At 43.9% G+C, this 21437-nt stretch overlaps 1 protein-coding gene across 1 annotated transcript in view; it reads left to right on the top strand.

Annotated features, from left to right (window-relative positions):
* Nucleotides 1–6635: 6635 nt before the first annotated feature.
* The window catches only part of ARHGEF5 (Rho guanine nucleotide exchange factor 5), a 70259-nt gene continuing 55457 nt past the window's right edge, over nucleotides 6636–21437 (top strand). Inside the window, exons 1-2 of the mRNA XM_044417604.1 lie at nucleotides 6636–7047; nucleotides 20354–20490. The gene's annotated coding sequence lies outside the window, so the exon portion shown is untranslated. The remainder of the gene's footprint in view (nucleotides 7048–20353; nucleotides 20491–21437) is intronic.

Below are 21437 nucleotides of genomic sequence, written 5' to 3'. Positions count from 1 at the left end.
GTGGTAGAGGACTGGCGTTATGTGAGAATATCCACCAGTCCCTGTCAGCAACCTGGCAGCTCTATTTTGTACCAATTGAAGTATGCAGACCATTTTCAAGGGCAGCCCCACATAGAGCATGTTACAAAAATTCAACCAGGAAGTTACCAGGGTATGTGTCACCATTGCTAGGCAATGCTTGTCCAGGTAAGGATGCAGTTGATGGACCAGCCGAAGCTGGAGGAAAGTGCTCCTCAACACTGCAATCACCTGGGCCTCCAGGGACAGCTCTGGGTCAAGGAGCACTCCTAGGCTGCGAACCCTGTCCTTTGGAGGGAGTGCAACCCCATCCAGGACTGGACCAAAATCACTTACCTGAAAGCCTGAACCACCCACCAAAAGGACCTCTGTCTTATCTGGATTGAGCTTCAGTTTATTGGCCCTCATCCAGCTCCTTACCTCGGCCAGGCACCAGTTCAGGACAGCCACTGCCTCACTTGGACTAGATGTAAAGAGAGGTAGAGCTGGGTGTCATCAGCATACTGATGACTCCGCAGCCCAAACCTCCTGATGACCTCTCCCCATGGTTTCATGTAGATGTTCAAAGGCATGAGGGACAAAATAGAGCCCTAAGGTACTCCATGGCATAACTGCCATGGCACAGAGCTATAGTCCCCCAGCACCACCTTCTGGAATCGACTGGCCAGATAGGAGCGGAACCACTGCCAAGCAGAGCCCCCAACTCCTAACCCGGACAGTAGGATACCATGGTTGATGGTATCGAAAACCACTGAGAGGTCCAGAAGAACCAACAGGGATGCACTACCCCTGTCCCTCTCCCTATACAGGTCAGGCAGATTCAGTACCATAGCCAGGTCTGAAGCCAGACTGAAATGGGTCCAGATAATCAGTTTCATCTAAGAGTACCTGGAGTTGTCCCGTTACCACCCACTCCAACACCTTGCCCAAAAACGGGATGTTGGCCACCAGGCTATAATTGGCGGCCACCTCTGGGTCTAGGAATGCCTTTTTCAGGACAGGGTGGATCACCGCCTCCTTTAAAGGGGCAGGGACCCAGCCCTCCCTCAATGAAGTGTTGATGACCTCCTGGACCCAGGTACCCAATCCTGTGACTGGCTTTCAAAAGTAGCCAAAAAGGGCAAGGGTCAAGCAAATAGGTGGTAGGGCGTACCATCCCAAGCACATTGTCCACTTCCTCAGGCCGTAATAACTGAAACTCATCCAACAACGATGGACCAGATGGTGCTCTGGACACCTCCCGTTTTGGAATCACATCAACTGTGGAGTCCAGTTCATGGCGAATCTGAGCGATTTTCTCCTTGAAGTGCTGGGCAAAGTTGTCACAGCAGGCTGCTGATGGTGTTACCACTTCTTTTTCCTGGCCAGAGTGTGTCAGGCCACGTACCACTCGGAAAAGCTCTGCTGGACGGCACAGTGAGGAAGCAATGGAAGTGGAGAAGAATTCTCTCTTTGCTGCCCTCACCGCCATAGCATAGGCTCATAATGAGCACATAAGTGTGTTCGGTCAGATTCGTTCTGAAATTTCCACCACCTGCGCTCTAATCGTCTCCCAGCCTGCTTCATCGCCCACAACTCAGGTGTATACCATGGTGCTGAGTGGGCTCTGCTGTGAGGGAGAGGATGCTTGGGAGCGATTGTATCAATTGCCCTGGTCATTTCCCCATTCCACAGATTGACCAGGGCATCAACAGGAGCGCCAGCTTTATCCACTGGGAAATCCCCCAGAGCCCTCAGGAATCCATCAGGATCCATCCGGCTCTGGGGGCAGACCATCTTAATGGGGTCTACACCCTTCCAGAGAGAGAGATCAGCCCTGAGCTCAAACCTCATGAGGAAATGGTCTGACCATGACAAAGGAGTTAAGATCAGATTCCTCACTTCCAGACCACTCTCTTCCTGCCCCATCAAGAAAACTAGGTTCAGAGTGTGACCTCTTTCATGGGTTTGGCTAGTGACATGTTGAGACAGCCCCATGGCTGCCGTGGAGGCCATGAAGTCCTGAGCCTCCCCAGGCAGAACCACTTTGGCATGGAAGTTGAAGTTACCCCGGACCAACTTCCTAGGGATTCTCAATACCAGGTCTGAGACGACCTCTGTCAGCTCAGGCAGGGAGTCCGCTGCGCAGGAGGGTGCATGGTATACCAGCAGAATCCCTAATCTGTCTCGATTGCTCAACATCAGGTACAGACATGCTAGGCCCAGTCTCGAAGGAAAAAGAAGCACCGTGAGGGAGATTGAGTCTCGCTAAACCAGGAAGAACCCCTTTCCCCTTCCCCCTGGGTGTGGCCAGTGTTGCATCAGATATCTGGGATGACATGGTTGAGTGAGGGAGACATCTCCCCCTTCTCCTGCCCAGGTCAGCCTCCTCATCCACAATCAAATTGTGTATGAGGGCTGTTTTGTTATGAACTGACCTGGCATTCAATAGCAGCACCGTCAGGCCCAGGGGACGGTTGATATTACTGCCAGGAACTTTCTGCTTGGGGGAATAACCAGAAGATGGGACAGATATCAGACATTAGTCCCTCCTTCTCCTATGCTGGCCTGTTAGACCCCCAACGCCATCTCTTCCCCTGCCCATCACCACCCCAATGGTGGTGCCTGCGTGCTCCCCAGATACATCCATTCCAAATTAAAATCTAAATAATAAACAACAGTTACAAAGAAAAGGAAAAAAATAAAATAAAAATAAAATTTTGACCAGAGCCCCTGGCCAAGCCCAGCCCTTACAGCCCTGAATGGACCCAAACAGCTGTGCCCTTTGTCTGTCACCCTTCAGCCACTGGCCCTGGCTGCAGCCAGCAATAAGAGGGCTCCACTGCGGTTCCTCCCCCGCAATTGCCACAATTGGTGCCCGCTTGCCCGTCCAGCACAGCTCTCACCTGTTTGGAGGGCAAAGGCTGTGAGGGCGGGGCCCAGGGAGGCCTTGCCGGCCTCCCCACTTATATATATATATAAGCCCTAAGACTCTTTGGAACAGACAGCCATGTCTTCATTGCCTGCCTAAGTGTACATAAGATCACACACTTTAGTCTTCATTCTAATTTGCTATTCTAATAATGTGATAATATGGTTGCCATCCACCTCAGAAAACCTGTGTGGGACTAAATTGCAAAACTGAATATATTTAAATATATGTAGTTGTGAATAGGCATTGCCCAATACTAAGGTGATACTAAAAATAGCAAATAAAGGGGTGATTCAAACAAGTGAAGCCAGTTTAAAACTACATTGGCAGTCCTGGGAGGTGCATGGAACAAAATACATCAACCTGAACCTTCTTTGGACAGGAAAAATTAATCCCTGTTCAACAATGTAACTTCTCAGTAAGCACAATGGCATAGTAAGTGGATTTTAGAGTTTGTTCTGGTGGATTTATTGGAGACTCCACTCTATGACGCATTCACAAAATGTCTGGATATATATGACATATAGAATATCATGCAAAAGGGAACATATCATGGGAATTTTGAAAGTGGGCTCTATGAATTAATTTGTGATGGCATTTGTGGACAATCACTGCTGTAATTTTTAGAGGAAGGTTGGGGGTTTCTGCTTGCTACAGTTGAAAGGCATCTGCTATCAACATTCCCCTTTACAGATTCCAATGTAAATGTATACTGAATCATCTCAAAGCATTTGTTTAGTATTCACAAGTAACAATATTTTTGTTTATATTAATTTTATTTAATATTTGATTTCAGCACTTTATAATTAAGAGTGGCCATGTTTGCCTGGAATCATAGGGCAGGACACTGGAGAATGCTGGCGTCTTGTGAATGAGTCGCATGCACCCATTGGCTCCTTTTCAGTTTTTCCTGCCGCTGAGTGCTGTTAAAGAAGCTAGAAATTATTTGCTTTGCATATCACCCAAACACAATCCTGGCTTCTTTAAACCAGGATTTGTCCTTGACTGATGAAACCCAGCTTTTTGTGAAATAACTAAGGAATACTAGGTGAAGACAAATGGTAAAAGAAAAGAATCACTCTGCTGCTTTTGCCTATACAGTGGTACCTTGGCTCACGAACGCCTCAGTTCACAACCAAATTGGGTCGCGAACAAAAATTTCATAAAAATTTTAACTCAGGTCACGAACTCTGCATTGGGTGGCGACCATGATCAAGGCTGTCTCCCCATCCCCCCCGCCCCCGAGTGGGGAGATGGCCGCGATTATGCTGGGGGCAGGGGGGAGACGGCCGAGATCATGCCTGTCTTTCCTCCAGGAGGGCGCCCGTACTCACGGGCGCCCGTTTTTCCTGTAGGAGCACAACTGCGATCTCGGCCATCTCCCTCTCAGCACGATCGTGTCCCTCTCTCTCCCCCGCAGCGCATCTGCGTTCGTGCCCATCTCTCTCCCTCCCAGCGTGCCCGCATTTGTGCCCATCTTTCCCTCCCCCTGCGCGTAGAATGACGGGCATGTGCAGGGATGAGGGGCGCGATCGTGGTCGTGCTAGGAGGGTGGGGAGATGGCCACGCTCATGCTCAGGGGGTGGGGGAGATGGCCATGATCTTTGTTGTTCTTTGTCACTTTGCTTTACATTGAAAAAATAGTTACAGAACTGATTAACCTTATTTACGTTGAACCTTATGGGGGAATTTAACTTGGGCACGACCAATTTGGGTCACGACCAGGGTCCTGGAATTGATTAAGTTCGTGAACCAAGCTACCACTGTACCTAAATAATTGTATTGCAATTTCAGTAATTGTAATTATTTAAAGTTGCCACAAGATGGCTGAGTAAATAAGGAGCAAGTGGTCACATTTTCCCTAGTAAACTCGATAAATTGTTGATATGTAAAAGAGTAAGCAGATTGTATCTATGTATCAAAGAATGTGAATATTTCTGCTTAGAAAAAAATTAAAGAGTTGGATTGATCCTTATGTCATCCGACTGATCCTCTTTGGAGACAGCTCAGCAGGTCAGTTCAGCGCTGAAAAGGAACAGCATCAGTGCCCATGTGGTTCAGAGGCTTGGGACTTCTGGAAATATTGCTAATGGCTGATTCCTATGCATGTTTAGACACAAAAAAGCCTACTGTTCCCAACATGCAACAATCACCTGAGCTGTTTCCATGCATTGTGGCCTAAACTCAAAAGGTGCAGAGCTTAATTCTACAGTGACTTGCTAATGAACAGCCACAGGTGGGCCACAATTCTTTTCAGAATTCAACTTTCTGCTGTCAGTCAAATATAGGTGGTGGGATGAAATTTAACCCAGAACATACTGAAATCCTGGCCTGGAGCAAGGAATGGATCTGCCATGAGTGTTACACCACCATAAATAATTTTCAGCTCTTACCCATGGCTAGGAAATTAGAATCATACAATAGTAGAGTTGGAAGGGGGCATGAAGGCCATTGGGTCCAACCCCCTGCTGTTGCAGGACACCAGCTTACACCATCCCACTCAGATGGCTGTCCAGTTTCTTTTTTAATGTCTCTAGTGTGGGAGAGCCCACCCCCTCTCTAGGCAGCTGATTCCACTGACTTATTGCTATGACAGTATTTTTCCTGTTGTCCAGCCTGAATCTGGGTTGCCACAGCTTGAATTGATTATTCTGTGTCCTACACTCTGGCATCAGCAAGAAGAGATCTTGACATACCTCTTTGTGACAACCTTTGAGGTACTTACAGAGGGATATCATGTCCCCACTCAGTCTTCTCTTCTCAGGGATGAACATTCCCAGTTCTCCTCATAGGGCAGTGTTTCCAAACCCTGGATTATTTTTGTTGCCTTCCCCTGGACCCTTTCTCATTTTTCTGCATCTTTCTTAAATCTTGATGTGCAGAGCTTTTGCTTATTCAGCTCCCTTTCTGTATTCATGCATACAGTTGAACTTTTGGAAGAGATTGTGTTGTTGTGCATTCTTGCCATAACAAAACAATTGTACTTATACATAATGTACTTTGGGATGCTTGTATCACCTCTCTGCTCCCATTGGAGATTGCTGTTTACATCTGCACTGTACTCCACAACCACTGCAGACTGCTGAAGAGTCTTCTCTCCTTCCGTGAATTTACTCAGCACCAGTTCTCATCCAGACAGGCAATTATGAGTGGTTTAGAAAGGAAGGAGGAGCATGGCCATTTTATGCTTAGGCAACAGCAGAAAGAGCCAGCTTAGTCACAACCTGGATCCAATCACATGATGAAAGCAAGGAAAGCTGTTTGCAGGCTTAAAGATGCACTAGAAGAAACATAAAACCTTCTCCTATTTTTCTGTTCAAAATTAATCTCAGTGCTGGTAAATAAAGCTTCCAAGTCTGTGTCAGGCTTCTTGTGCAAGGCTTCAGCAGGGAAATTCTTCTATTCACTAACTGTTGTTTCTTGTCTCCTCCCCCACTGTCTACTGCAGCTGCTAATGTTAGGCTGTAGATTACAGCTGTGTTGAAATTTCCTGATACTGATAATGATGTCATAAAGGGGTGGAAGGGTGGTGGGGGGGGAAGGAGGGAGAGAGAAGTAACCTCAAATAAAGTGTATGCGTTTAGTTTAACTTAGTCATGGATGGGGTGTTTAGACTAGATCTTCAGAGTTGCCCAATACTCTGGCTTCCGCTTAAGCACAATGAAGGAGTGGCTCGCCAAGGAACTTTAAGTGAACAGAATCAAAATCCTTTATTTCCCTGTCCTCCTGTTCTGGTTCAGGAAGTTGGGGGAGAACCAGCAGCAACAGTGGCTTTTGAACATCCTGCTGCCTATGAACATTTTCTCAGGCTAGCTCTTGATACATATTACCCGATCCTCAAGGCAGCTCTTCTGAATTCAAAGCCCTGCATGTTTTCTTCAGCTCTATTCTTGTCTTCAAAGCAGCAAGGGTATGATAGACAGTGATGTAAGGTTGTCTCGTTCATGCAGGCCTATCCACTAAACCCTGGCTTGGGGGCAAAGGGCTGTCCTCTGGAATGATCATAGTCCTTATTTGTATGTGTTTGTGTATGTGGTTTACGCACATTACTGGATTAACAAATGGGACACGAAGGAACAAAGAACAGGATGTACTGCTTTTGGAGACAGTCAGAAAAGGTAATATGCATTTTTAACTTGTTCCACTAAGATCTCAGGTTCTGAGTTTGCCTGTCTGATGGTTTTGTACAATGAGAATTAATGGTAATGGGAAGCTTGCATTAAAAAACTCTATGTGTTTTCTACCGGTGTGGTGGGGTCTCTCATGTTCAGGACCTCTGAGTACAACCCAGTGGTAGAAATGAATGGCAAGGGAAGGCACCTTCATGCTTTGCCTGAGAGTTCAACTGGCACATGTTGGAGACAAAATGCTGGGCTGGTGGAGCTGGGGCCTGATACAGCGTGACATGTCTTGTATTAATATAACAAGACTGAGTACCTAAACCAGCCTTCTTCAACATGCTGCCCTCCAGATATTTTGGATTTCAATTGCCATCAGCCTGAGCCACCATGTCCAGTCATCAGTAATGATGGGAGACATAATCTGACACATTTGAAGGGCAGCAAGCATGTGAAAATTGAAATCTGTAGGTCAAAACTTCCATGGTGCAAATCTTGCCTCTAGTGTGAATGTTGCCAGGTAGCCTTAGGCAAGCCTTCACCTCTCAGTTTAGACTAATAATGACTGCAACATGAAGCACATGAAGTATTATTTAGGTTGATGTTGTTCCTTCTCCAAAAGGAGTTTTATCATTCTTTGGTGCAGTCAGTCCCAGTCTTGTGCCTGGTTACCAGACACCCTATATAAAGCAGGGCATGGAAGTATTTTGCTTGTGAGTGGGCTAGATGTTAGGAAACACCTGGCATTTCTCAGATTTTTCCCCCTGAAAGATTCTTCCCACCAAAAAGAGGATTTGAACACTCATTGATTAGCTAAATGAGCAACTACCAGTGACCCTCCCCATCAGCAGAATGGTTTCAGGGGAATTGTTCAGGTCACTAGCATCTGATGCTGGATCTGAGGATGTTTCCTAGCAAAGTTGCATGACATAGCTAGTGCAACCTGCATGGCTCAATGTACCTTCAAGTGGTATGGAAGATGGTCCTTTATGCATAGGTATTGAGTGAGCTTATGAATTAACTGAATTATGATAACTGTATTGTGTATTTATTAGAATGAACCTCTGTAATCACAGATCAATTCCCTTCCCTTTCTTGCTGAAGGACTGCTCCTGTTTGTTACTTTAAATGCTTTAGACATGCTTTGTGACACAGCATAGAATAAGGCTATTTGTGGCTATTAGCCATGACAACCAAGGCTTGTCAATACCAGGTGGTGGGCAACATAAACAAGAGGTTATGCTTAAGAAAGGTCCAGTATGAGCAAGTTGCATCTTCTTTTCAAGTATCTCCAGGGACTATGGCTAGGAAAGACCCTGCTTCAGTTCTTGGAGAGTTGCTGGCAAATCCACACATACCTTCTTCTAAACTGCTGTTTTTACACTTGCATGGTTTCTGATTGCTTCATGGTTAATAACTACTGGTGTATGAACGGACTTGATTGCAACACATTGCATTGGAATGGCAATGATGGCTCATGCACTTGTGGTGCCTCATGGAAAGTGGCACTTAAGGCTGCAGGCAACCATCAGGGGCTGAATACATGGAGGTGAACTACCCCATATGAAAGAAGCAATGAACATCCAGTTAGAGAACTGGCAAAGGGTAATTTTGATAGGGCTTGGAGATGCAGTTAGTTATACCTTAGATACCATTTTGTATGCTAGTTATCTCTTTGCCTAATATCATTGTTCCTATGGCTCTGAGCAAGTAAAACTGCTTCTGTATACATTTCCTTGGAATCTGCCAACATTTATTAATAATAATGTTTTGGTGTCTTTATTAAATTTATATTCTGTTTTTCTACTACTACTACAAATAGCACTCAGTACGGTAAAATAACATGTACTGTAAAATTCATTAAACATAAAAGGAAAAAAAGCACATAATAAAGAAAGAGATAAATAGGGCCCACCAGATAAAAATCTACTTGAGCAACCAATCAGCTTAAGTATTTTATTCAGACAGAATTTTACCATCTCTTCCAAGCATATATATATATAGAGAGAGAGAGATGGAAGTAGCCTGGCTTTCCTTAGTAGGGTTTTCTGCAGCCAGGATCAGCACTGAGGGGTCTTTCTCAAATTTCCTGTAATGAAGCTTCTCACACTGGCAGAACAGAGAGAAGGAATCTTACAACATTGTGCTGTCACTGCACTAACTTTGTATTCTCCATTACCTCAATTTGAGGCAGTGCCTTCTCCTTTATCATGGTAAATTCTTCAGATGAGCCACTTCTGGTGATTCATCATGGCCCTGCAATCCATTTGCAGTCTTCTTGGAGTCCAGGTCTTCAGTGAAGCCAGCCCCATCACTATGGAACTCTCTGCCTAGAAAAGTCTGCCAGGCACTAACATTATTTTGCTTTTGACCTCTACTAAAAACATTTGTATTTAAATAAGCTTTCCCAGAAAAAGAAGCCAACTAGATTGGCGCAATCTGATTTTAAAGTTTTTAATGTTATATTTTTATTATTATTGGTAGTAGTATTGTTATTGTTTACTGCTTGAATTTTTTTTAGATGCAGTGCAGCATATAGACCTTGTCAATAAACAAACATACTTGCTAGGGATTGATGAAACTGTCAGTTTTGGTTTTTTCAGGGTTTTGTTTTAACTTTTCTATCTTAAATATTGTTCAACTTGATTTTTATGAAGGTTTCAGAGTTTTCATGAAAATTCATAGACATTTCTGTGCGCATTTCTCCTGATCCACATTTTTGTATATGCTTTTGTATATTCACGTTTGCACATAGTTTTCCTGATATAATGCCTTTTTCATGTTTTCACTAACATACACATTTTGTTCACATCTTCTCTTAAGATGCACATTTTATATGCATTCTGTGATTGGAGAATTTTATTGTAATATTTGGAAAAGTGCAGATTTCCAAAGATAATGTAGTTTTGTTTCTATGTCGGGTTGGAAGTGCAAGTTTGCATTAAAACACATGCTCTTCCCCCCATTCAATAGTTTCCTCATCTTAAACATGGTTCAACAGCTCTGTAAGAAAATATGCTTCTTCTTTCTAAAGATATTTTTCTTCATTAAGATGGAAGAATGAATTTTGCACAGTACATCATCATTATATCTTTCCAAACAGTGAAATGTCAGGCGTCCCAGTACTTATTCTGGGGTTTTGTTTCCTTTAAATAGAAGTTTTCTAATAATTGCATTTATTTGCAAATACACTGGCATTCATCTATGGAGAATGAACATATCTGGTGATGGGATCATGGCTGCAGGCTGTATACTCAGCAGCTATGTGTTTAGCCTACTTCTGATGGGTACAGTTTGGATTGTCCCTTCTGTATTCCCTTTTCCTAGCCAGCAGTTGCATATAACAGCTATCTTGGTGCTGATATGGATACAGAAAATCAGATGCACATACATTATCAAGTGCTGCTGCTGACACTTTAAAAATATGACAGTGCTATAAGACTTAAGGATGTTTCCAGATGTTTTTATCATGCCACCATCCTACCTTATTCACAGTATGTACAGTGAGACTAGACAATGTCTTTTACTCATAACCCTCTGTTTTCTTACCTGTTTCTTCTTCTTTTTTATCGCAGAAACTCCATCAAGAACAAAAAGAAAAGCTGCCCAATGTGTTCTAAGTGGTAACATTAGGAGTGCTCCATTTGGAAACACCTTAAGAAACATTTCATTGTCCTAAGCTGTCTTAGGGCTATGAAACCAGAGGTTCCTTAATGTAATGCAAGAAGCACAATCCCAAAGGTTACTTGATAGGGAAGCACTGTACACTGCAGCTGTCTGTTGTATATGCATAGCATGTTTAGGGGTGCATATGCTTCTTTCATTCTTTTTCTAAAGGGAAGGGGGTCATCCCAGATCAGTATGTTTTATATGTGTTATTCTTTATACTGAGGGAAAGTCAGCTGACCAACCGTGTCTCTGTCAGACATTGATTTACAAATATATATGCAGAACATAGAGGTGACAAACTGACTCCCAAAGCAAGCAGCACAATCAGTCCTTCCTGTAGCAGGTCCCTAAAGGGCAACTGTTGTAGTGCTTGTTGCACAAGGCCACATCCTGATTTTTGCTCACTTTAGCTAAAATTCTAGTATTTAGCCTTTCTGCCCAAATTCAGGAAAATTCTCTTTTTGCCCACCCACACCTGAATTTTCAGGTAGAAATATTCTCAGTGATTTCTATGGAGGATGTATCAGCTGATCTGCCCTGACAAATGGGAAATAATCCAGCAAAGAAAACATGGTCACTTAATGCTCTTTATAATATGTTATGGAAAACTGATGGAATATCCATGTACCTTAATTTCTGTGCAAGCAACTCAATGCTAGCTACTGCCCTGAGTCCAGTGACACCCCTTGCCCCTGCTATCTGCTGTATGATCAGCAAGATAACATATACTCTATGTAAATGTTAAGTAGCATTATTTATTAATTCAGTATTAAACCCTTCATCTTCAGAGGCAGCAAGGTGTTTCTAGACCATCACCTCCTCTGTTTGGTTTTATTGGCCCATGGGGGTTTCTAGCTGGACATAAGCCATCTACATGTCGGTTTCATTTAATATATGGCATATGTCCCACTTCTGTAGTGCAGATTTGAGACTTTAAGGCAGGAGAAAATACCATCAGTTCATGAGACGTGGTTAGGCTGTCCTTAGCCTACTTTGAGAATATTTGCCCACAAATTACCTTTACTGAAAACACCAAGAAAAATAGGGGTGGGTAAGGTAAGGAAGCATCAGTGCTCTAACAGCAGAGGCTAGAATATGAAGTAATAAATGCAAAATGTAAAACCACACCCTTGCATTAATAAACTCCAGGAAAAGGGTTGGACTTAAACTGAGAAGGGAGAGTCTGGGAGGAGAGAACCAAGGCTCAACAGCTCCTGTGCTGTGTGCTGCTGTGTTCTTCCTCTTCAGAACAGAAAGCAGGAGCCATCCAAGTTCTTCAGACTGTACCTGGTTCTGGTGCTCTTCAGATACAATCAAGTAGGGCTTTCCTAGTTAGAATAGGAACATGAGGCACCTGAACTTAATGCCTATTCAAGTCAGCAAACAAGGACAGAGGACATGGCTGGCAAAATTATTCCTAGATGGTATTACCTCAAATTGTGAGGAGCAAGTGCTTCCTCATTGATGGGAGAGAGGGAACCATTTTCAGCATGCAGGGGGTGGGGGGGTCCTGTCTCAAGGGGATGGCTACATCAGAATGCTTTGCCTTGACATTCTCTTTCTGTATAAAGCTATTTATGCAAAGAGAAAGCAGGAGATGAAGAAGAATTCAGTCATGATTTCCGTACTTGGAATGTATCAACAGTCCAGTCTTACTACAGCTGAAATTCTGTGTAACCCACTGTTTTTTGTGGCCTCCAGTAATCACAGCAAGAGTTGCCATAAAGCACTTTTATTGCAGTAATTTCCTTAATAAGCTCACAGTTATCTCAATTCTGGGTGCCCATGACCTGAGAGCTCAGTCTCTGCAAATATGGTTTCTACTAACAGCCCCACATCCTGTTCCCACAGAAGGCTTTCTCTGGTTTTGATCCACTCTCTACAAGGGCTGTGAGGACTTCCCCAAATAAATGTACAGGGAGTAGTTTCTGTGCATTGCTATCCGACTCTTGGGCCTACCAGCAAAAGCTTCCCCTCAGTCTGTGGCTATGCCTGACTGGCCATTTCTGCCCTGCCCTTTTTTGCTGATGGCAGATCCAAGGAGAAATCTCTGAAGCCTGCTCCCACAGAGCTCTCCATCTGCTGCCCAGTTTCAGTGTTCCTGACTGCTCAGCAAGCACCTCGGTCAAGGTTGAATCTCCCAGTTGAGGAGGATCAGCCATCTCCAATGCTTTTCCCCCAGCCTTGTTTGTTTATTAAAAACCTTTATTCACTGTTCAATTAGCCAGAGACTCTCAGAACAATTTACAACAAGAAAGAAGGCCAATATTTCACAATATTGCCATCAAACAAGACAATAATCAACTTAATATAACAGTGATCAATCCCAGGCAATAGAACAGTAATAAAATAACTTTTTAATAATAATAAAATAAAATAAACTATAGTTAGAAACCTAGAAACAAAGTGAGTCAGGAGCGGCTACTGAGCCATCTAGTCTGACCCCCAGCTCCAACCAGCTCTGCTCATGTAATCCCCAACATGTGGTTGTCCAATCTTTCCTTGAACATCTTCACTCCACCACATCCATTAGAAGCCCATTCCATATCCCAGGGGTCCTAACCATCAGGAAGTACTTCCTGACATCCAATCTGAAGCCTGGTTCCTTGAGCTTTGCCACATTGGAACATGTCCTGCCCTCCACTGCAGGAAAGAACAGGTCATGACCCATGTCCACTTGATATCCCCTCACATACCTATAAGTCACTAAAAGATCCCCTCTAAGTCTCCTCTTCTCCAGGCTGAAAAAGACCCGGTTCCCTCAATCTCTTCTCATATATCATCCCTCCCAACCCAGCTACCATTCTTGTGATTCTGAACCAATTCTAATCTAGCAATGTCTCTTGTATAGTGTGGACCCCAGAACTGGATGCAGTACTTCAGTTGAAAGCACACCAGAGTCATGTACAGCCAAGGGTACATCCAAGGGTAGCATTTGCCTTCTTAACTGGCACATCACACTGCTGGCTTGTGTTCAGTCTGCTGCCAACAAGTACCCTAAGATCCTTGTGCTGCTCACCAGCCACTTGTCCCCCATCCTGTACTTGTTTCACCTATTACTGTGTCCCAAGTGAAAGGCCTTGCAGTTATCCACATTGAATACCATCCAGTTGTCCCCTGCCCACTTCCATAGTCTGTCCAGATCCATCTGGATCACCTGCTCATCAGTTGTGGCCACTGCCCCCACTTTGGTATTGTCTACAAATTTAGTCGTCAGACTGGTTACCCCATCCTCCAGGTCACTGATAAAAAGGTTGAACAGAAATAAAAGGTTGAACTAGTTTTTCCTATTCTTTTAAAATACAGGAAAAAGAAAAATGTTTTAGCCTGGCACCAAAAAGCATATAAACTCCCCAGGTGCACCTCTTTGGAGAGCTGGTTCCATAGTGGGGACACCACAGCTGAAAAGGCCCTTTCCCTTGTAGCTACCTTTCTTACAACTTCTGTTTGCAGTGAAAGGAGAGGTCAAATTGAATCTTTGTGACTGGCTAATGTAATCCTATTATGCTAGCAATTCTGTACCTGCAAAGGGACCAACTCAGAGAGCTAGTCTTAACATTGAAAGCCCCAAACTGCTGTGGGCAGGTTCCTTTAAGGTCATCTTCCCCACTTACTTTCCCAGAGATCATCATCAGGGCTCTTCCCTTGAGTGTTCCCTGCTGAATTAGAGGTCAGTGGTGCCCTACAAGAGAGAGGGCCTTGTCAAGACTGTTACTCCATTTGTGAAATGCCCTTCCCAGAAAGACTCACCAGGCAATATCCTCAACCCATTCTGGTCTTGCTAAGTATCAGATTATCAAGACTCTAAAAGTTCAGAGTTGCAGAACCGACTTTTTTGCACAATTTTGTGCAAAAAAAAAGATTATGTAAAAGGCCCTTCCAATGTGCTACTGTGGCACTGTTTGTGCCAGCTTTCATGATCTCCCCTCTCACCACCCAAAAAGTCATGACAAGCTCGTGTTTGTGGTGGTGAATGTGGGAGGGGAATGACCCATTCTTCCCCTGATGTCTTCTGGGATACCTATGGAGGAATGGGGAGGAAGAGGGAACGAACAACCCACAGTGAGCCAAATCATCTGTTTGGCTCCCAGTGGGTTGTTTTGCAGGATAACCAACCCACTGTGACATATTGACAGGGTGGTTTGCATGACCTGTGGATACAGTATTTGAGATTTCTTCATAGTTGCTTTTAGTGCTTTATACTTCCTGCAGGACCAGTTCAACCTTTGGAATCCCAACTGCCAACTCATGCAGCACAATCATATTCCTCTACAAATCACCCAGTGGTTGGATAGAGCTGGCTGACACCTTATGCTGCATTGGGTGGGAACCTGGCACTATGCTCAGTGGGGCACTATTCAGGAGCTTTTCTGTGCTTTGTCCCTGACAAGCAGGGCAAGAAAACAGGGTCTGGCCCTGCAGAATCTGGCTAAGAAGCAGTCATGAGGAACGATATTAAAGCCAGCCAGACTTCCGGTCATTCACCAAGCTGAGATCCACCAACACAATGAATCACTAAGCAGACAGAAGGAACATCAACTGCCCAGGCTCTGAGGCATTTAAGGTGCTCAGATCAGAGGGAGCAAAGGGCATGATGGCTCAGAATGGGTTGATACAAGGGGAATTGCAGTTTGGTTCTGGCAACCAAACAGATGGCTTGGGGAGCTTCTCTTTCCCTGTGATAAATTGTACTCTAGTGGACTAGCCAGGGTAGAGTAGTAGAAGGTGTTGCCAAGGATGCTCCGTAAGTGCTTGACCTGGCTGAGAGGTGAATCTTCAGGAGTGGACCACTTTTGGTCCAGCAGAGCTCTGGTCTGCCAATGCTTTGGATCGCTCAGTTTCAATGTAGGTCTGGCTGGTGGTTTAATGGAACTCAGACAGCTACTGGTTTCCCCCAGTGTCAGAAAATAACCCCCTTTAATCTAATCAAGCAGGAGGCAATTGTACTCCTTGAAGATGGTTTCAGTGGCCTTAATCACATTCCTAGAAGCTTCCCAAACTGTGCCTCCCAAAACTTAGGTGGACTCTTGAGCCAAGAAGATTGTGTAATGCCAATTAAATCCACAATCTGAAAAAGCTTGCATGTTAAAAAAACTTAGGGGTAACAGCCTTATAACTAGAACATGAACACTATGAACAAGATTCATCCTTTCCCCATTCCAAGATATAACTTTTAGAGACCTAAAATACTTCCAGACGGTGTCAGACAGAAAACATTGGGCACCTATTCCATTTTCCCCTCCTTAATCTTTTTATTATAATAAACAGCAGCAAGAAGAGTCGCAGTGGAAGATGTTAGAGTCTGTCCCACAACTCCCTAATACAGTTCCATAAATGAGGAAGGAGGAAGCCTGATAAGGAAGCTCTATAATTTACTAAACTTAATGCAAACTTTTCCCTAGCCCCTTTAGAACTTAAGATGCTTGCTCTTCCTTGTACTTTGAGTTTGGAGATTAGCATCATGGCGGAAGTGGAATCTCAGGCTAAGAGGGAGGATAAACTCTGGGCTTGATACTCAAAGGGACCTGAAAGACTGGATTCACTTGGAATCTCACAGGAGAATTTGAGATATTCCACCCCATCAACCACTCATTGAAAATTCTTATTGTTAGGATCAATTAAAGTTTAAATCTATATACACAAAATCTAAACAAAGAACTGGATGGAGGATCTGATTACTGTCTCCACTTTCACAGGATACTGTCTTACACTGAGTCTGTGCAAACCATCAGGATAGTATATCCCAACAAACTTACACTGGATGATTCAAAATGCTGCTCAAGACCCACAGAGGTGCACCCTGGTGGGTTGCACACTGTATGTGAAAGCTTGAGAGCATGTGCTGTTTAAACTGTGAGTGCAGGTGCAGACTGAGTCTTATGGGCTGCATCCCCACAGTACTGGGGACTGAAGCTGAGACCTTTTGCATGCAAAGCAGGTGCTCTATCATCACATTCTTGACTATTTAGAAACCACCACGAAATAGCAAAAAATCCTGGAACTCTGACAGCACTAATTCTGTTCAACTTTTACACAATAGGAATCATGAACACGACTGGTGCAAGGGTCCTGCCACCCTAGTCGTGGTTGTTACTTGCTATAAAGTCATCGTCAACTTATGGCATTGCTGTGAATGAGTACCCTCTAAAATGTCCTGTTGCTGACAGCTCTTAAAAACTCAAGGCTGTGGCTTAAAGCTTTGATTTACAGAATCGATATGCCTCATAGTTGGTGTTCCTCTTTTCCTTCTGCCTTCAACTTTCTCTAACGTTACTGTTTTCTTCAGCGAGTCTTGCCTTCTCATAATATGTGCAAAGTCTGACAGCCTTAGTCTTTCATGTTTGCTTTTAGAACCCCCTGAGTTAGGAGAGCACAAATGTGCCACCATATGGTGTCACTCCCTATTGCGACCAATGCCACATTGCTTGCTAGCTCCATCTGCTGTCATTCCCTCTGCACCTCCTTTTCCGCCTATCTTCTGGCTTACTCTTAGCATGATCCAGAGCATGGGTGAGCTTTCTGAAGAGCCATACCATTGGAAAAAGTGTCCAGCAAGTAGTTGCCAGGCCCAAAGACTTGTATCTGAGGGAGCCCTTCTTCAGAGCCAGGCACTGAGAGATGGATAACCCATGAGGTTGCTGCTGGATGGAAGATCTTTCTGGAGATGCCACTAGCCCTACTCTGCTGTTGTGGCAAAAACGGCAGTGGGAGAGCACCCAACTCAGCTTTCTAGAGCACCTGATACAGTGCTGCTTTGCTGAGAGGCTGAGGTTAGGGTTAGGTTCATCACTCCTCTCCTGAGGCAGGGGATGCAGGAACAGGGATGTCCTCTGAAGCTTCACTGGGAAAGAAAGATATATCCTTAAAAACAAGAGAGAAAAAGAAGATTCACAAAGACAATATAGCAGTCTTAGGAATGTAGCTGATATTTTAGACAGTTTACCTTAACTATTCAGGAAGAGAGTCCATGTTTTAGAATCCTCTCATTCATCTTGAAAACATTTGTAAATAATTTGGTAGAGAGCATCAGTGGAGTTCGCAGGGAAGCGTTTTTGCCTCAGTTGCTTATAAGGTCTGAAAAGACCCTGTTCTAGACCCCTTCTAATATCATGTACAGGGACTCCTACAAGATTATTAAAGCAGAATACAGGTTGAATGAATGAATGAATGAAAAGAAAGAAAACATTTATTACAACAAAGGAACAACTAATCATGTTCACCTGTATTTCTAGAACAAAATAGGATGGGGGAGGTAGTGCAAATCTTTCATGCAAATCTTGTGTGGACCAGTGAGAACCCTCTGTTGTAAGAGTCACTGGAAGAGTTCACATATAATGAAACCACCATGGTATGGCTTGTTATCACATGTGAACTCAGCAAGAGTGGTGAAGTCCAGTAAGAATGGTCTCTTAGAAACACTGAAAGAAACAATGTTTTGTTGTATGGTTTATATGCTTCACCATGGTTTATTTGCTCAATTGAACCCTGTTTCCATATTTCTGCATGGTTCCCACATTTCTTCCAACAAGTTTCCCATGCCTGCAGCAGTCACTCCAGCTTGCATCCTCTCCTATCCAAGTCTGCCGAGCAACTGCAGCTGTGGTGTGATTTGCCACTTTATCCTCACTTCCTTCTCTGCCCGTGCAGTGTTCCCGATGCCCACCTACAGTTTGGAATCTTGGTGGCAGCGGGACATTGTGTGGCACTGCCTCCAGGAGCAGTGAAGATGGTAATGCTTAGTGCTTCTGCACAGTCACTGCTGTTTACTCAAGTAGTGCTTTGAAATTGCTGTGCCCTTGTTCTGCACTTAGAACCAGCATTCTCTTCTTATGAAAATTGCCCTACACAAGAGGAGAACATAGGCGAAGCATAGGCATCACCAACAGGGCACTTGCTCTGAAAAGCCCAGGTTTCCCACACTCTGCTCCATTCCTATTTTGTCCCTGACATTCCTTGGGGCTGTCAACAGGTCCCACTCTCCCCTCCTGCTCCCCACCATGGCTGCAAGACAAACCTATTTCCAGTGGCCATCTGAGAAACCTTCCCAGGCAGATGTCCACATGCGCTCCCTTGGAAAACTCTTCCCAGCATGACATACTGCCTCTGACCCTGACATAGGGGCCTCTGCTGATTCCCTCCATGTGACTGGCTGCAGGGGGGATGCGGTCCTTTCCAGCATGTGCAAGTCCTGAGCACAGAAGGGCATGGACACATCTGCAGCAAGGGAGGGGAAGGAGGTGTGGGTGGGAATGCTTGTACACTGGCATGGCAAGTGCCAGCTACTGTAGTTTTACTCTAGAGCAATAGTGCTTGAAAAGAACAAGGCATAAAATATTGCTGTGATGTGTGACACAACAAGGGGAAAACTGGTAAAATCCTCACACACCTGAGGGGCAGATTTAGGCTATGTTCTTTTCCACCATAGTTGCCAGCTGAGTAACAGGCTTCCTCCGATGTAAAGGAGCCAAAGCTCCACCATTCTTGTTATCTTGCATCTTGAGCCATGTTGTAGCATTGTGCTTGTCCCTGTTATAAGAGACAGCAGGAGTAATGGCTTCAGGGACATAGTCCCATGCCTTTTTCTCTTCCACTACTCTCTTCAACTCAGCATGTTCAGAATGACAAATGATAGGAAAGGGAGAGACAGCAGCGCATGAAAGACAAAACAGCAGTTCAGCATTATTTCTTACATGGAATATTCTGAGGCTTCCAAAAATTGCCTCTCTCCATTCCAGAGAGATCTTAAACATGCAAAATGTACACATTGTCAGTTTGGCACACTTCACTGCACCAGTGCCTTGTAGACTGTATTGACATGCTTCTATACAGCTCTGATCTAAGCTTGCCTCTGATCCAGTAATGCAGCATTGTACTCTCTTAAATCAAAGGCTTAAACTTCCTTTCTATGCAAATTTAGCCAGATTCAGTAATACCAACTATTTCACTATAAATTACCTTGAGCAAAGCCCATGGTTAAATGTACTGTTTGCCTTCTGTGTTTAATTATATATATGCTCCTTTATAATAAAAGATCTTTAAGCGGTTTACATAAACAATATATAGTATACAAAATAAAAGCCAATATAAAAATTACACTCTAAATATTACAGAAACAGTAAAACAGAGTGGAGCAATTGTATGCCAGGGAAAGCCTGAATAAAAGAGCACACCTTCAAGGGGCATCCAAAGATCACCAGTTTCTACCTAGTGGACCACATGTAGGAGAGTAATCCAGAGGGCTGGCACCACTACCAGAAAGGCCTATTTATTTTTTTAAACCTTTTTCCTGTCAAATGCAGCATTCCTTCATGGGTAATCTGTTGGGGACTGCAGGTTGGGCAGAACCAAAGCCAAAAGTGTGCAATCACCTCTTTTTCTTTCTACCACGACCCTTTTCTTTCCTTCTCTCTTTCTTCCTGAGCTTTAGAATACTGCAAAAGGGACACATTACTTTTGGCAGAGACCTGAACTGATCACATGCAGGGGACTTTTGCAGTTAGGCTGCAAGCCACATGAAATTAGCCAGGGGTGTGTGTGGGTGGGTGGGGGCTTCCATTTGCCTTAGGGCCAGAGGCTGCACACCCCTGCCTTAAGACTTTGCTGAACTGAATTTAAATTCTTATATATCCTTATCTAGGTATTCCTGTGTGAAAAGAGGTGATTAAAAACTGCAATTTGGAACAGAGGATATTTCTGGATGGACAGCTTCTAGCACTATCAGCCCAAAGGCATTGGGAACTATTCTACCTCTCCTTCCTTAATGAATTCTCTGTGGTAAGCAAAAGAGATAGAAGAAACAGTAGGGAGTCATGGGAGCATTAGTAATGGAAAATGATGAAGTATGGTCCTTCTGTAAAAACCTGTGAATGAAACAATGAATTAGCTTAAGAAAGTCTCAGCTGGAAGCATACAGAGGTTAAGAGAGAGATTGATACTGTTTGCATATTACAATAAGTCATGTTAATTAACCTTCAGGGTTCTGAGACTTAGGTTGGCCACCAGTTTGAGTATGCAGGTCATAATGAAATCATGCTGCAGCCTGTTGTGTCATACAGCCCCAGGCACCCTGAGTTATTTGATTGTTTAAACTTTGACCTTCAGTTAGCACAAGATGACAAACCACAGTGTATTTGCATATTTAAAATGGCTGCTTCATGTCTTGGGGCCTCATGGGTTAAATAACCCACAATGGTTTATTGCAACCTGTGAACCAAGCTACAGAGACAAAAAGATGAGCTTAGATTGTGCAAGCTTAACAGCAGTTTTGTGGTGTTGGCTAGCTATTGCTAGAAATTTGATGAAGAAAGTTTGGGGGCTTTGCAAAAATCTCCTGTTCAATCAACTGTTTATACAAAGCTGGCAGCATTCACAAATAGGAATCAGGCATGAGATGAACAGCGAGACAATCTTCAGAGAATCCTACCAATTTCAAGCACTACTTGTTTCTCTGGTGAACTATGAGGGCTCAGCTATGGGGCCTCCTTGGCCTCCCATTATTTTTCCCTGGTGGGTGAATGATTATCTTTCCTTTGGGGGGATTGATTTTGAAAAGAGACATTACTATAGAAAAGGGGGTTAGCTGCTCTCTGTCCATTTTTATTCTGTTCAGATTTACAGCTTTTTCAGGCTGAGGAAACTCACTAAAGATAAGAATCATGGAATTGTTAAATGCATACATAGCTTGAACCTCAGTAGTTGAATCTTACTTCCATTTGTTGTTG

The sequence above is a fragment of the Varanus komodoensis genome, unplaced genomic scaffold (genome assembly GCF_004798865.1).
Source record: "Varanus komodoensis strain SLA01 unplaced genomic scaffold, ASM479886v1 scaffold9, whole genome shotgun sequence".
NCBI classification, from domain to species: Eukaryota; Metazoa; Chordata; class Lepidosauria; order Squamata; family Varanidae; genus Varanus; species Varanus komodoensis.
This window is presented reverse-complemented; position numbering and strand designations above follow the sequence as displayed.